The sequence below is a fragment of the Ceratotherium simum genome, chromosome 34, assembly GCF_057802395.1.
Source record: "Ceratotherium simum simum isolate JZ-2026a chromosome 34, ASM5780239v1, whole genome shotgun sequence".
NCBI classification, from domain to species: domain Eukaryota; kingdom Metazoa; phylum Chordata; class Mammalia; order Perissodactyla; family Rhinocerotidae; genus Ceratotherium; species Ceratotherium simum.
Window position 1 is genome coordinate 31,954,219 of NC_141933.1, and position 15,882 is coordinate 31,970,100.

The following is a 15,882-nucleotide window of genomic DNA, read 5'->3' on the forward strand; positions in this document are numbered from 1 at the left end:
TGTTTACTCCAAGGCCACGCTTCCCACGGGCTGCTCCCAGATGGCAGAGCACAGCCAAGATGCTAAGGCAGACCTATTCCTGGGAGACACCGGACTCCTCTGACAGCTGCCTTTGGCCTGAGGACTCCCTGATGGCCTTCTGAACCTGCCTTAGATTTAGGGCCATCTAGGATGCTTCCACTTAATCTGCCTTCTCTGTCTTCTTGACTCCGAGTCAGTCTTGCACCGTGGTCTGAGGGCTCTCCCAGCCTTTCTCAGCTTCCTCCTCATTGTCTCTCTCAGGCATTTCTCATTGTAACATCCTTGCATGTTCAACCCTCTCTTGGCATCTGCTACTTAGAGGATCTGGACTAACTCAGGGATCATCTGCTCATTGCCTCATTTTATAGTTGAGAAAACCAAAGCTCAGAGAGGCAAAGGGATTTTTCTGAGGTCACACAGTAAACAGGAAATGGGTCTCCCAGCTTACAGGCCATATCTGTTTCCTTCACATCACGTGTGTTTGAAATAGGAGGGGAGAGAAGTGATGAGACTTGTGTGAGAGTTTCTTCAAAATAAGGCCCCTCCCACACTCACTCCCAGCTCCCTCTAGCTCAAGAGACCCAGAGGGAAAGACAGTGTCTGTCTTATTCACCCATTTGTCCCAGACACACCAGTCTCCAAAGCTTGAGCTCTTAACCACACTGCCTGCCTGACTGAATAAATGCGAGAGCACCGTTCAGAGGAGACGGGTCATCACTGCTTTTGCAGTCAGGGCCAGTAAAGTGGATGGATGTCCACAGCAAATGTGTACAGAGAGCAGATCAAAAGATAACCAGACGGGGCAGGGCTCTTCCCAGCCAGAGAAAAGGTCTGCTCAGGGCCCTCTCCCCGCTGGGGCCCGAGCTGACCTGTCAGTTAAGAGGCGTCCTACTAATTTCTTCCGCAGCTGACCTGGGGCTGGGTCTGCTTCACAGCTTCCAGCAGGCTAATTGCCACCATCTCCACAGCGATGCTGAGCTCAGTTCCTGATCAGGTGGTTCCTTAATCGTCTCCCATTGCCCTGCTGACACGGGAAGGCAGGCCTGACTTGCCGCGTGTTAGTGCACCGAGTGAGGCGGGGCTGTCACCCCCGCCTCACAGCCTGCACCATTAGTGGACCGAGAATCAATAGTGTTCAGTAACCCTTGTGGCCCTGAAAGCGTTCATTTGGCACGTTTGCTGTTTGTCAGGCAGCTCCTTTCTCTAACGTCCCTCGGTCCACGGCCCTGGCGGCCGAGTCTCTCCTCCTTCCACAGAGTGCTGAGCGGAGTTTGCAAGTTCCAGATGGCATCAGCTTGCTCTCTTTGGAACAAAGGAATGATAAGACTATACCAGGTTGTAATGAACAGCACTTTTGGTTACAGGTCTTTGGCTGCAAGCGACAGAAATCAACAGCGGTGAACGTAAGCTAAGTAGGGCCTACTGGGAAGTCACGCCAGGACTCGGCAGTGAGGCCAAGGAGCGCCAGCCAATTTCTTAAGATTCAAGGTCAGGGGTGAGAATGCCAGCTTGGTCTAGTTTGGGTCACTAGGTTTTGACCAAAGGAGGTGGGGCAACCAGATGGTGTGTACCTAACAGATGTGAGTGATGATACCAGAAGAGGAGAGAGGGTGTGGGTCAGGCAGAAAGAATGGGAGAAGTTCACTAGGTGGACAGACATCAGGGCCTGTGGGCCCATGACGGGGCTGATAACCCAGTGTATGGTGATTCAGCCGCCTCTGGCCTCAGCTCTCCACCAGGCCTGTGAAAAGTGCCTGGCACTGGACACATGTTCAGTGAGTGGCAGCTAGTACCACTAGTGCTTGAATTCATGTTTTTGTAGCATAATCTTAGACACTAGGCAAAGCTAAGGCCCCTGGGGGAATGCTGGCAGCATGACCTAATTATCTTCTTGAAATACATGAAGAATCCTGCTAAGTGTGGCGACCAGCTCTTTTTTAAAGGATTGTTGCTAAGTTTAACAGATAATGGGAACAAGTTGAGGCTTTTGAAGACTTGAGTAAACCATAAGGGAAGAACTTGCAGCTTCTGGAAAGAGCTATAGAAAACATGTGGACCCTGCTTCTCAGCGGATGTTAAACAGAACAGAACTCCATCCATAGGGGGCACCTGACCCTCTCCCAGCTCTGGCAGGCTGTGTACATGACTGCTTGCTGAGTTGCCTGGATCCCCTTCTGGACTGCCAGCTCCTCAAGGGAGGGCTCCTTTGGGCCAGCACAGGGCGTGGCACACAGTATGCTCACAGAAAATATTTGTTGATTGAATGAATGACAGGGAGCTGATGACCTTTCAAGGTCACTGGTTGGCTAGTTGCAAAGAGCCCCATCACTGTACCACATCTACATGTAGAAGAACAGTCTCCTGTGGGTCTGCAGAGCTGACCTCCTAAAGTGGTCTTCTGGGAAGCCTTGTAACAAACGCTTATTGAATGGAGGGGAAAGAGAATGGAAGGGCCAGCAGGGAAATTCATGATTCAGAGGTGAGGCCTGGAGGAGAGGAAATGGAAGGCAGAGGGCGGGGGTGTTGACAGGAAATTCCTGTGGGGACCTCGGGGCGGGCTCGTTGTCAGGAACTTCGTTTAGTTCTGACCCGGAAACTGCTGACAAGAGGTCCCCTCCTGATTCCAACACCCATAGGCTGAGGGAGGGAGGCCAATGCTATGCTACACCTTCTCCCCAAAGACAGAATGTTCACTAGCAATGCAGGACATGTCACAGGCAACTGTGGACAACAGGCCATGTGCATGCAGGCTGAGGGGACAGATGCTGTAGGAGTTCAGATGCGCAGGAGGCCATCGTGGCCAGACGTGGTCAGGGATGGCTTCACGGGTAAGCAGGGGGTCCAGTTGGCCTCATATGATGGGGGAGATTTGGACACATGGAGGAAAAGACGCATAGGCAGAGGACAGAGTCTGAACAAAGCACAAAATTGGAAAAGTACAGTGTATGCTTCTGAGGGAAGAAGGTCCTGGCAAGCTCAGGAAAGTGACTAGTCAGAGAAAAGGTGAGAGAGGGAGGCTGGGTCAAGCCAAGGAGAGCTCTTAATATGAAGCTAAATTATTGTTTTTGATTCGTATACATTTTATAAGTACTACCTACATATGAACTAATGAATGAATGTGAAATGAACAGAGGGTGAACAGGAAGGCACGAGGTGGTGCTTCTGCCGTTTGAACACCCCTGTCCAATCCAGGACAACAGGCCTTACACAGTCGGCCTCCCGGGTGAGCGGTGCTCACCTCGGTGCCTCGGGGCCGGAGCTGCGTATGAGCTGCCTTCCACGGTCTGGCGGAGCCGGCAGCCAGGCTAAGACAAACTGGGCTGAAGCTTCTGGGGCACGCTCACAGCCGAGCGCAGGTCCCCAAAGCTCTTGTCTCTCCCGTCAGCCAACGGAGGGGTTCAGCCAAGTGGGCTAACCTGGTAAGTTAAGTAAAATAGGCTATTTCCTTTGGGTGAAATTTTAGGGATGCTGACTGCTGACGTTGAAAGCTGTTATCAGTCCATTACACCTTACTGTAAATGAAGGATCTGAAAGCATGTTTTGTCAGGGAGGCTGGAGTGGGAAAGAAAGATGTAACCTGAGTACTTGAGGAGGAAGATCCTCAGAGCACGCATGGAAGTCGGGGAGAGAGGGCAGAGAGGACCGGAATCCTGACAAACTTTGCCAGGGCAATTTTGTGAGCTCTAGCAACTAATCCTGATGCCAGCCAGACTGTCCAGTTATTAACAAAACTGTTCCATACTTTCAGGCTGATTACGGCACCAGCCAGATGATTTACATGACTGCATCAGACAGCTAAATCGCGGTCGCTGGCCTCTCTAGCACGTGGGGAGCTCGGCTAATCTTACCATTAGCGGGTTGCAGGGCCTCAGCAGCAGCGGCCTGCCACAGAGGGTGAGTGATGCTGTTCTCAAGATCCCAAGGAGGCCCAGGGAGTTCAGGAGGATGGAAGTGCTCATTCTTATTATAAAATCCCCTGAGAACAGCAGGCTGTGTAAAGGACAGCGTGTGGCCATTTTTCTTCTGAAGAACCTGCCTTACAGTCTCAGGCTGCATATTTCCTGGTCATAATAGTTTGGAGAAAAATATTGTGAAATGGCTGCATAAACAATTTTAATTGGCCCGGGCTCCCAAAATGTGCTATTTTTGTTCTCCTGCCAAGCTTGCTTTTTTACTAGCTAATTATGCCCAGCATTTAACTTTCGGCAAAAAAACAGGAAATAGGGCATTCATTACTTGAGTGACAACTTTTCAACAAGCCCACATTTCAACATCCATTGTGTAATTTCCTCTCCCTAGCTTACAGTTAGTTGTTCCATCAGGTCTTTGGAAACAAACAGCTCCTTCAGTGGGGGCTGGGAGCGGCTTGGTTAGTCTCAGTGCTCGCCTATCTCCAAGGCTGGCAGGGGCGGGGCTCCCAGGAGCCAGCGTGCCCATGGGAGGGTCTCCCACCTTGTTTGGGCTCCTCGCAGAAATTTTCCAACTGCTAGTCTGAGTTTGCTGCCAGATTAGGCCCTCCTCTAGGGATCTGGGCTGTGCCTATTGTTGGTGGCTCCTCCCAGGGCTCCTGGGGATTCTGGCCACTCTCAGAGGGATGCCCTCTTGACCCCTGAGGAATCACAAAAGACAGTCAACCTCAGCTTGTTAGGTAGTAACTCCTAGAAAGTGCTGTAAAGCCATGTCCTGTCTTATGAACCATTTTAAATTTTTTATTAAAAAATTTATTGCAAAGTATATCACATATGTATAAAAAGTACACAAATCATTAAGTGTACAGCTCGACGAGTTGTCCTAAAGCAAATACCTTGTGACTGCCATCCAGGCCAAGAACAGACTATGACCAGCACCCCAGGAGCCTCCCTCATGCTCCCTCCGAGTCACTGCTCCTACCATCCTCCCCAGAGGTAGCTGTCCTGACTTCTAAGACTATAGTTTAGTTTTAGGTGTTTAAATTTTATATAAATGGAACTATATATGTGTGTGTATATGAGCGGGGCCATGTGTGTATATTTTTATATCTGGCTTCTTTTTTTCTGCTTTGTTTTGTTGCTTGTAGCTGTACCTCATTCATTTTCATCACTATAGAGTATTTCACTGTATGTGTGTATCACAAGTTGTCAATTTTACAATAAACGGACATTTAGGTTGTTTCCAGTCTGTGGTTATCCTGAAAAATGCTGCCGTAAGCATTCCTGTGCATGTCTTTTAGTGTATATGCATACACATTTCTCTTGAGCTTCAACTAGGAGTGACTGCTGAGTCATACACATAGCTGTTGTGCATATTTGATTTTTATAGCTTCAGCTAAACTGTTCTCAAAGTGGTGTAAGTTGCCACTGCACTGCTTCCTTGTCAACGCTTGGGATTGTCAGTCTTTTTATTTTAGCCATTTTGGCAGATGTGTAGTGGTGTCTCAGTGTAGTTTTGATTTGCTTGTCCCTGCCTATTAATGAGGTTGAGCACTTTTTCATATGTTTATTCATGATTGGATTCAGAATAAGATAGAAGTCGAAGAACCAAGTGGTTGGAATCTGGGAAATGATACTTTAATGGGAGAGGAGGTTGCCCGAACTGCTACCTCCTGGATTCTGAAGTGATCAGCAGGGAATTGTTGAGCCCCCATGGTGGACCCGCAGCTGTGCTGGGTGATGTGGGAGAGTCAAGAAGAGCTCATCTCCGTCTCCACTCTGTCAGTGCCTTGCTTTCCTCCAAGCAGTATATCACCAGCATCCTTCTATGTCTTCACGTAGCCTACAAGATTAGTTTAAATGGCTACACTGTATTTCATTATGTAAAGGTATAATTTATTTAGTCAATCTCTTGTGGTTTTTGATTTTCACTATTATCAGCAATAATGCACTGAAAATCCTTGTGACTAAATCTTTGGGTACATCTGAGATTATTTGCTAATGCCAAGCACACTTCAAAACTATGGTACTTTGGAGGCAAACTGGAGAGCACATGGGGACATATAATGAATTGATTAGTTAATATGAGCACAGGTTCTTCCTGCTTCTTCTTTCCTTTTATGAGTCTACCCTCCACCCTTTCCAGAAGTCTGTGGCCTTCCTGATGGTGATCTAACTGGAGTGAGAGTGACAGTGGTGTCAGGGTAGATCCAGGCGGCCATCCCCTGCTGTGGCTCCTTATTGTGAAACTAATAAGAATAATAATAATGATAATGATAATAATGTATTGTGCACTTATTATATGACAAGCACTGTTTTAGATACTTCATAATAGATGTTACCATTTAATCTTCATAATTTTACGATATGGATGCTATAATTGTGCCCATTTTTTAAAATTAATTAATTAATTAATTAATTAATTTTTTTCCCCCAAAGCCCCAGTAGATAGTTGTATGTCATAGATGCACAGCCTCCTAGTTGCTGTATGTGGGACGCGGCCTCAGCATGGCCGGAGAAGCGGTGCGTTGGTGCGCGCCCGGGATCCGAACCCAGGCCGCCAGCAGCGGAGCGCGTGCACTTAACTGCTAAGCCATGGGGCCGGCCCCAATTGTGCCCATTTTTGAGGTGAGGAAACTGAGGCTTAGAAAGGTTAAGAAGTCATTGCTCGAGCAGCGTCTGCTCTGCTGTATACAGGGTCGCTAGGAGTCGGAATTGACTCCACAGCTCTAGCAACAACAACAACAGCATCTTCTTAGGTTTTTCTCCCCCTCTCTAACCCTCAGGCTGACTCTGCCTGTCTCCAGCTCAGCAGATTCAGTCACTCATTAATTCAGCAAATATTTATTGACTCTCTGGGGTGTGCCTGGCGCTGTGGCTGTGAAGAAGACATCCAGAAGCCCAAGGAGACGAAGAAACGCTCTGACTTGGGACCCAGGAGCCCTGCCTCTGCCGGCTACTCTCTAAGTAACTTTGGACGTGTATTCAACCTTCCCTGGGCTGCAGTCTCCCCATCAGTGGAGTCAGCACCTTGACCTTGAAGATCACCAAGGTCCCTTCAGAACCCCCAGAAGAAAGACGATTCTGGCACACCAGGCACTCCTAAAATTTCAATCCTCACTTCAAGTTTATTTTCTGTCTTTTGCCTTTACTGCTGGCTGGCTTACTCTTGCCGTAATTTATTTAACTGAGCCGTGCTAAGCAGTTTGGAACTGAGTTTGCATGAATCACTGTCCATAAAATCAAGTTAAGTGGATTTCATTCCACACGGAACACCTGTGTATATACTCAGGGAGAAGAAGCTGTGTTTTCTTGGCCCTTCCAGACCCCTGTTAGAACTGCTTCCTTACAGAGATAGCACTCACCCTGTATTTATAGTCCATTGTTATGACAGCCTCCTTCAGAGAACTGAAGGTAAAGTGCTGGATGCAATTTTTACTTCAGATCATTTTACATAGCTTCCCTGTTTCTCTCTCTAGCTGGAAAAGCTGACATTGATTTCTTCTATTGTATCAGAGTTGGCAAATATCAGATTCAACTTCATTCAGTCCTTCAGCAAATATTTATTGAATGTTATGTGAAGTCACAGGGAGCTAGGTATAGGGGTGGGGGTTAAGGGGAGGTGTCATACCGCTCAAAGACCCACAAACTGCGAAGTATTAAGTAACAACAATGCAAAAGAACATGCCAGGCAGAAAATGGGAAATTCGACATGTTGGGTGGAAGAAGAAACCAATGAAGGTGAGTGATCTGGAAAGGATTACAGAGAGTGTGGGGAGAATGCTGAGCTTGTGAGGGGGGTTCTGTTTGGACCACTGCCGGCACTTCCCTCCTCCTCCTTCCCGTCTGACGGAACTTGCACCAGAATCATTTCAGTTCACCATTTTGTAAAAGGATGTAATAAAAAAAAAAAAAAAAACAGTTTTGAGTGGGGATGAGCATTTATAGGAAGAAATGCCCAAAGGGTCTGCTTCGGTGCTTGTGAAAATACATTTTTGGAGCCAGTGTGTGGGATTATAAAGGGATTTATTTCATTTTGTAACACAGCCAGAAAGCACAGGCAGACTGTGACTAAAATGGCGGTGCAAGGGACTGGCTATTTGGATCTTTGTTTTTATTTTCTATCTTAATAGAAAATGTGCAATTTTTACTCTGCCACAGAATAAACATTTCCCGATTTTCCTGGCCAAGTTCAAGTGATTGTGAAAATTCTCTTCCGTTTACCGTCTGGGACTCTGCAGACATACTGGGGTGCTGGGGAAGGTGTGGCGGGCCCCCCTCCGCTGACGCCATGCTGATGGCCATGCAGACCTTCTGAGAACACGGAGTGCTTCAGAAGACTTGACGCTTCGGATGCACCTGTCTTTGTATCCAGGCCACAAGCAAAATTTGCTTTGCTCAATGGATTCTGTTTGTTGTGCTGTCTTGCGATAAGACACATCCACATTTCCCGGCAACCACTTGGGAAACTTAAATTCCCAGACGGTGCTTAAGGCTGAGTAGTCTCTGCCAAGAGACCCTAGCAGCGCCACCTCTGCCCGGGAGGAGTAATACAATGCTCTACTGAGCAGTGCTGTCCCAGGGAAATATAACGAGTTACATATGTAATTTAAAAATTTCTAGTAGTCACATAAAAAAGTAGAAAGAAACAGGTGAGCTTAATAATATATTTTTGACCCAATATATCTAAAATATTATCAACATATAAGTAATGTGAAAATTATTGAGATATTTTACATTCCTTTTTTTTCATAAGTCTTCAAATCCTGATGTATATTTTATACTTTAGCGTATCTCAATTCAGACTAGCCACATTTCATGTGCTCACTAGCTGTGTGTGGCTAGTGACTACCGTATTGGACAGCACGGTCTAGAGTTCTCTACCAATCTTTCCACAGACCTCTTGGAGTGCTGGAGGGTCTTTTCTTTTAACCTTTGTAGGCAATGAAGATCCCAGCCTTTTGGCCTGGACTAGGAATAGCTAAATACTTGGCCCTCCAAGTGTATAGTTGTCCCCATTACTCCTAGAGATAGAGACTGGTAAGTTTCAGGGGCCTCGCATTATCGTTCCCATCCCCCCCCCCGCCCCTGCTTATGCCACACTCATACCTTGTCTATGTTTCATGCTCTGGCCCTTTCTGTACTTTACCCTTTAGAACTTACTGTCCCTGGATCCCCCTTCCCTCAGGGTCCTACTCAAGGCTTGGGGGATAATGGTAATAAAGGGCTAGTGGTCAGAATAAACTGGGGTACTCTTGGGTACTAGCATGCACCAACCCACTTCAAAATTACAATCCTCCTGCAGATAATAAGTGGCAATGGGACAGGACTGCAGAGCATTGGAACTAGAAAGAGTTTAGAGAGCTCCTAGTGTGATTTTTTTTTTTAATTGAGGTAAAATTCGCATACCATAAAATTAACCATTTTAAGTGTATGATTCAGAGGCATATAGTACATTCACAGTGTCGTGCAACCATCTCCTCTATCTAGTTCCAAAACGTTCTCATCAGTCCAAAGGAAATCCCATCCCCAGTCAGCAGTGCTCCCCTCCCCCTCCCCCAAGCTCCTGGTCACCACTGATCTGCTTTCGGTCTTCGAGGATTTGCCTACTCTGGACATTCCACAGAAATGGATCGTGCACTATGTGACCTTTTGTGTCAGGCTCCTTTCACTTAGCATAATGTTTTTGATGTTCATCCATGCTGTAGCGTGTATCACTACTTTATTTCTTTCTATTGCTGAGTAATATTCCATTGTGTGTATACCACATTTTATTTATCTGTTCATCTGTTGATGGACATTCGGGTTGTTTCTGCTTTTGGGCTATTGTGAATAGTGATGCTATGAATATTGGTGTACGAATTTTTGTTTGAATACTTGTTTTCAGTTCTTGTATGTGTATACCTAGGAGTAGAATTGCTGGGTCATATGGTAATTCTATGTTTAACTTTTTGGGGAATGGTCAATCTGTTTTCCAAAGTGGCTGAACCATTTTACATTTCCACCAGCAAAGTACGAGGGTTCCAACCAATTTTTCCATATCCTTGCCAACTCTTATTTTCCACCGTTTGTTTTGTTTTGTTTTTTTAAATCATAGCCACCTAGTGGGTGTGAAGTAGTATCTCATTGTGGTTTTCTTTTTACGTTTTTTAAATTAATAAACTTTATTTTTTAGAGCAGTTTTAGATTCATAGAAAAATTGAGGGGAAAGTCCAGAGAGTTCCCATCTACGCCCTGTTCCTACACACGCACAGCCTCCCCCACTATCAACATCCCCCACCCCAGTGGTACATTTCTTACAATCCATGAACTTACACTGACACATCATTATCACCCAAAGTCCATAGTTTCCATTAGGGTTCACTCTTCTGGTTGTATATTTTATGGGTTTTGACAAATGTACAATGACATGTATCCATCGTAGTTTCAAACAGAATAGTTTTACTGCCCTAAAATTCCTTTGTGCTCTGCCTCATTGTGGTTTTTATTTGCATTTCCCTAATGACTAATAACATTCAGCATCGGTCTAGTGGTTTTTAAGCAGTGCCTTGAGAAACTTCCTGAGGGCCACCATGGGGAAGAGGAGAAGGCCCACAGGTAGCAATGGTACTCAGGACCCCATTCCCTCTTCTACCGCAGTCAAGCCTCTTTTGTCTATCAGCATGTTTGACTTCTCATTAAATATTCCATTTGAGCAGGGGTTTCTGAGGCTAACATAAATTTGGTGGTCATTTACCTGGTCTTACGTTTTCCCGAGTCTTCATTTTACACATGACAAAACTGAGGTCACAGGAAGCAAAGATACTTGGCTAGTGTCTTGAGATTGGTAACTTCCAAAACCAACAGTGGAGCCCTATTTTTCCGACTCCCAGTCCCATTCTTTTTCAACTATCCCACCTGTGAATAACAACAACGACAATGATAACTATCATGTATTAAATGCTCACCATGTGGCAGGCATTGTGGTGAGCACTGTCATGTAATCCTCTCATAATACCTCTGTGAGGTTCATGCCATCAGGAGGCACACATCACACTTAGAACAGAAGTCTTCCTCACGGCCTGCAAGACTCCTCTCCAGCCTCATACCTGCACCTCTTTTACTCTGTGACTCTACTCCAGGCACACGATGTTCCTGCTGTTCTGTCTGAAGGCCAGCATGTTCCGGCCTCAAGGCCTTCTCATCACTCTGCTCTCTGTCCCACTAAATGATAAACTCTGACAGTAGCCTAAGTAAAGGAGACGTTTATTACTTTGTCACATTAGGAGGTCTGGAGGGAAAGAGACCTCTGACTCTGGGGTCCTCAGAGATCCAGGCTCCTTCTATCCTGCTCTGTCACCTTAGAGTGTGGTTTCCATTTTAATAGTTCAAGATGGCGCTGGACCACCAGCCACTCTACCTGAGTTCCAGGCAGTAGAAAGGAGGAAGGGGAGGAGGGCAAAAATGGAGCACTTCCCAGCTGAGTCAACTTCCTCTAGGCAGCCTTCCCAGAGGCCCCACTTACATTTCTACTTATATCTCACTGGCTGATACATGTTCACTTGGCCTCAGTTAATTGCAAGGGAAGCTGGGAAATGACACTTTTTTAGCTTATCTTTTGTCACACCAAGTAAAATCGGTGTTCTATTCTAAAGAATAAGGGAGAAATGGATATTTGGAGACACCTAGAGTCTACCACAGATGTTTATTGGAAGCATTCTTTAATAGTAAAAATTTGGAAATAAGTATCTAAAAACATGATTGGCTTGATAAATTAATTGATTCATCAATTAACATGTGTGCTTACATGTTACATTTTAGAAGAATATTCAATGACATGGTAAATTGTTTATGATACTTTGTTGAGTGAAAAAATAATTACTACTGTGCTAAGAAAACAGTTAAGATATCAAGTAAGAACGATAAAAGAGGATGATGTAAGAGAATTCTGGTGCTGTGGTTATCTTTAAAAAAGAGTCCCTATCATTTAGAGATATATTTATGGATGAAATGATATAATGTCTGGAATATGCTTTATAGTGGAGGAGGATAAAGAGTGTGGTGGGGGAATACAGATAAAACGAGAATGGCCATATGTTGATAATTGTTGAAGCTGTGAATAGATAAACGGAGGTTTGTGATCCTATTTTCTTTTTCTTTTACATATGTTTGAAATTTTCCATATTAAAAAAACTTTTAAAAGCATAAAGTACAAGTCATTTAACCTCTGTCTCATTTCTCAAATGGACTCATAATAATAATTAGCTCACAGGGTGGAGTGGAAATAAAGTGAAATGATAGAGTTTATGAAAATACTTTGAGATGAATAAAGGCAGTCAGAAATGCCAGCTACTCCCATCAGGGTGGGGCCAGCATAAAGCCTAGTTATGAACAAAGCCAGGTTCTCTAAGTCTTCATCCCTGGGGCCTTCACTCCCCAATTGGCCTTCCCCTGTAAACCCCTCAGGGGTGGCGGGAGGTGCTGGTGCAGCTAGGTGCCATTCACAGCCAATGGTGAAGCATGTTCCAGGATCAGATCTTCTAGGCCTCCAACACCACCCCTATAGGTACCTACCATCTTGGTCTACGCATGGGATCAACACAACCATTCTATGCCCAAATGTCACCCATTCAACTACCACAGGCTGGGTCAGTCAAGGCCCTCCACCAACCGGCTGTGTGGCCTCCCCTCCCAGGGCCTCAAAATCCCTTCTGTTCAAGGAAGAAGTCAAACACATTGTTTTCCAAGGATTGTCTGCCCTGATGTTTTCAGAAGATAAATGTTAATAATATAACAACAACAGCCAGCATTTGTTGAGCGCCAGCCAGAAACCAGGCATAACTAAGCACCTTATAAGCTGGAATTCATGTAATTCTTACAACAGCATTTCTGAGGCAGGGTCTATTATTATCTCCTTTTTATGAATGAAAACGTAGGCTCAGAGAGAGTAAATCACTTGTTCAAGGTCACAGAGCTGGTAAGTAGTAAAGTTGGGTTTTGAACCCAGGCAGTCTGGCCCGAGAGTTCAACAGGCAGGGGAGAGCAGCAGACCTCATGGCACTGAATTGCAGCTCTGGTAAGAAGGCTGCATCCATCGTATAGTTGCACACTAAATTCTAGAGTCCCTGACAAAGCCATGGGTGTGTGAAACTCAGAAAAGAAGACCCCAGTACTTCTCCTAGGGAATGAGGGCTGTTCTAGGCATCCACTGTGGAGATCACAAGGAACAGGCTTTCAATGCCTACTAGGTTAAGGAGACACCAGACTGATGATCAGCTGGCACAAACCAGTGTGGTCTTACAGGTTCTTTACAGCTGTGATAGTTTTGATTAGTCCATACCCAGGGCATACCAGTTACCAATTATTTAATATCACCCTGGATAGAGAGAATAATGTCTTGAATGTAAAGATTTAGACATTGGACAGTCTTCATGGAGGAGTCTGGGGAGATTCTCTGAAAATGATTGACAGCTTTCTGGCTTGGCCATACACTTGATGGCTCTTCAAAGTCCTGCACAGGCCCCAGGATCTCATAAATACTACTAGATTGGCTGCTCTTGTTTGGAGAAAATGATAAGTCAAAACCCAGAAAACTTCCATAGTAAAAACATGTTTTTGCCAGCCCAGCTTTGCAATTCCGTTCTTCAGTTACTCTATCTTGATATTCCTTTGGGGAACTAGCCCTCCCTTCCCACTAACTGTCTTGATAGGACTGTCCATCAGGTGCCCCATCCTCCCAGGCCAAGGGAGGGCTACAGGACCCAGTGAGGCTGCTCAGACGTTCTCTTCGAATATTAATCCTGAGTCAAGACACAAAGACAGAAAACAGCACAGCTGCATCCCCAAACGGCACCTTCAAGAGAGCGACTCTGAGAATATTTAAAATATTTCTGAGACCCAGCTCTTTAGCCTTTTTCTTTAATTACACCTCATAGTGTGACAATACTTTTGTTTTCTGAAGTTTTCCAGAGTCTGTTTCTGTTGCCTGTAACCAAAAAAACCCTTACCCACACTGGGTTCAATATCAAATGTCAGTTTTTTCTCAGAAGCTTTTTATCCTAAAAGACAAACGCTTCCTTCCCAGTCCAACTACTCCCCACCCCAGAACCTAAGTCTTTTCTCTTCCATTTCCTTCCAGAGCTTTCTGGGCAGGGTGGAAAAGGGTTCCTGTCAATGTGCTAAGCTTTACCTTGAGGGATGAGTGAGGACACCCTTTAAATTACCTATAAAACCCTTTGATTCACTCAGCAGAGGTTGCCATGGGCAATTTGCTAAGCTTATTGATTATTTTCTGTTTAAATTAAAGTTTGATGTTCTGGAACAGGCTGTGCAGTGTGTGTAGTTAATGGAAAATGTTGAGATCCAGGGGAGAGACACTCGCTGGGGAAATGGAGGGTATTCAAGGGGAAAACAGGGAGTCTATGAGGAGGAGATTGTGTGCACCAAGTTGTGGTAAATATGATGGGGATAAAAAAGATAGAGAATGGAGTTCTTTTACGGGGAAGGGTAGCTTTCTGGACATTTAAAACCTCAGGGAGACAGTGAGAAAAACGTATTCATTCCACAAATATTTGTTGCATGCCTGTCATATGCCAGGCATTGTGCTGGGCACTAGGAAAGAATAGTGTGGAAGGCACCATCCTTACCTTTGTGCTTTAAATCAGAAGTTCTCAAAGCGCGGTCCCTGGGGCAGCTACAGCCCCACTGCCCGGGAATGTGTTAGACATGCAGATTCTCAGGTCCCACCCAGACCTACTGAATCAGAAACGATAGAAGTGGGGTCCAGTCCCTTCCAGGTGACTCTGATGCATGCTGCGGTTTGAGAACCACTGCTCTATGTCCTTAACCCTCTGAGGAGCGGGCCTCAGGGTTCTGCCAACCAGGAGCTCAGTTCGTGTGGGTGTTATTATTGCCAACATCTGCTGAGTTATCATTGCCAGGTATTGTGCTAAGTTAGACATGTGGGTTCTTTCTTTTTTTTTTTTTATAATTTTATTTTATTTATTTTTCCCCCAAAGCCCCAGTAGATAGTTGTATGTCATAGCTGCACATCCTTCTAGTTGCTGTATGTGGGACGCAGCCTCAGCATGGCCGGAGAAGCGGTGCGTCGGTGCGCGCCCAGGATCCGAACCCAGGCCGCCAGTAGCGGAGCGCATGCACTTAACTGCTAAGCCACAGGGCTGGCCCTGTGGGTTCTTTCTTTTCATCCTCACAACAACCCTTCGAATAGAAGATGAAATGGAGGCACACTGGATGTAAGTGGGTGGGTAGAATTCAAATGCAAGAGCTTCTCCTTTCTGCTATACTGTCTCCCAGATAGCAAGCTCCCACAAGCTGTGTGACTTATTCTGCCCTGGTCAAAGCTGATCTTCAGAAGAGACAGAATCAGCGTTCACCCCAGAGGAGCTATATTGTACAGCTGGGTTTGAGATGCTTGAGGAAGAAGAGGAAGTAAAAGAAGGGCAAAGAAGTGTGGGAGGGACTGGGAAGGAGGTAGAGGGTGTGTTGGGCCGCAAGGAGAAGCCAGGCCAACAGCCTCACACACACGGTTATCCTCATCTTATGGGAGGCTAGAATTCAAATCACCACGTACTGATTAGGGATGGGGAAATCTTGTCAATTCAGTCAAAAAGAGACTTCATGTCATGATGCCTAATTCAAGCCCTTTAACTTAGAGTGTGTATTGGTTTCCTATGGCTGCTGTAAGAAATTACCACAAATTAAGTGGCTTAAAACAATGCAAATTTATTGTCTTATAGTTCTGGAGGTCAGAAGTCTAAAATCAAGGTGTTGGCAGGGCTGCTTCCTTCTGGAGGCTTCAAGGGAGACTCCGTTTCCTTATGTTTTCCAGCTGCTGGAGGCTGCTTGCATTCCTTGGCTTCTGTCTCCCTCCTCCATCTTCAAAAGCCAGCAGTGTAGCATCTTCTCTTCTGTCTGACCTCTGCTGCTGTTCTTACATCTTCTCTCTCTGACT

General features: G+C 45.5%; 1 long non-coding RNA gene across 1 annotated transcript; it reads left to right on the plus strand.

Annotated features, from left to right (window-relative positions):
• Positions 1–2,723: 2,723 nt before the first annotated feature.
• Positions 2,724–7,545, plus strand: LOC147912669 (uncharacterized). Its single transcript, XR_015549797.1, has 3 exons — positions 2,724–2,849; positions 3,770–3,915; positions 6,716–7,545. It is a non-coding gene; the product is annotated as an uncharacterized LOC147912669 (long non-coding RNA).
• The last annotated feature ends 8,337 nt before the right edge of the window (positions 7,546–15,882 follow it).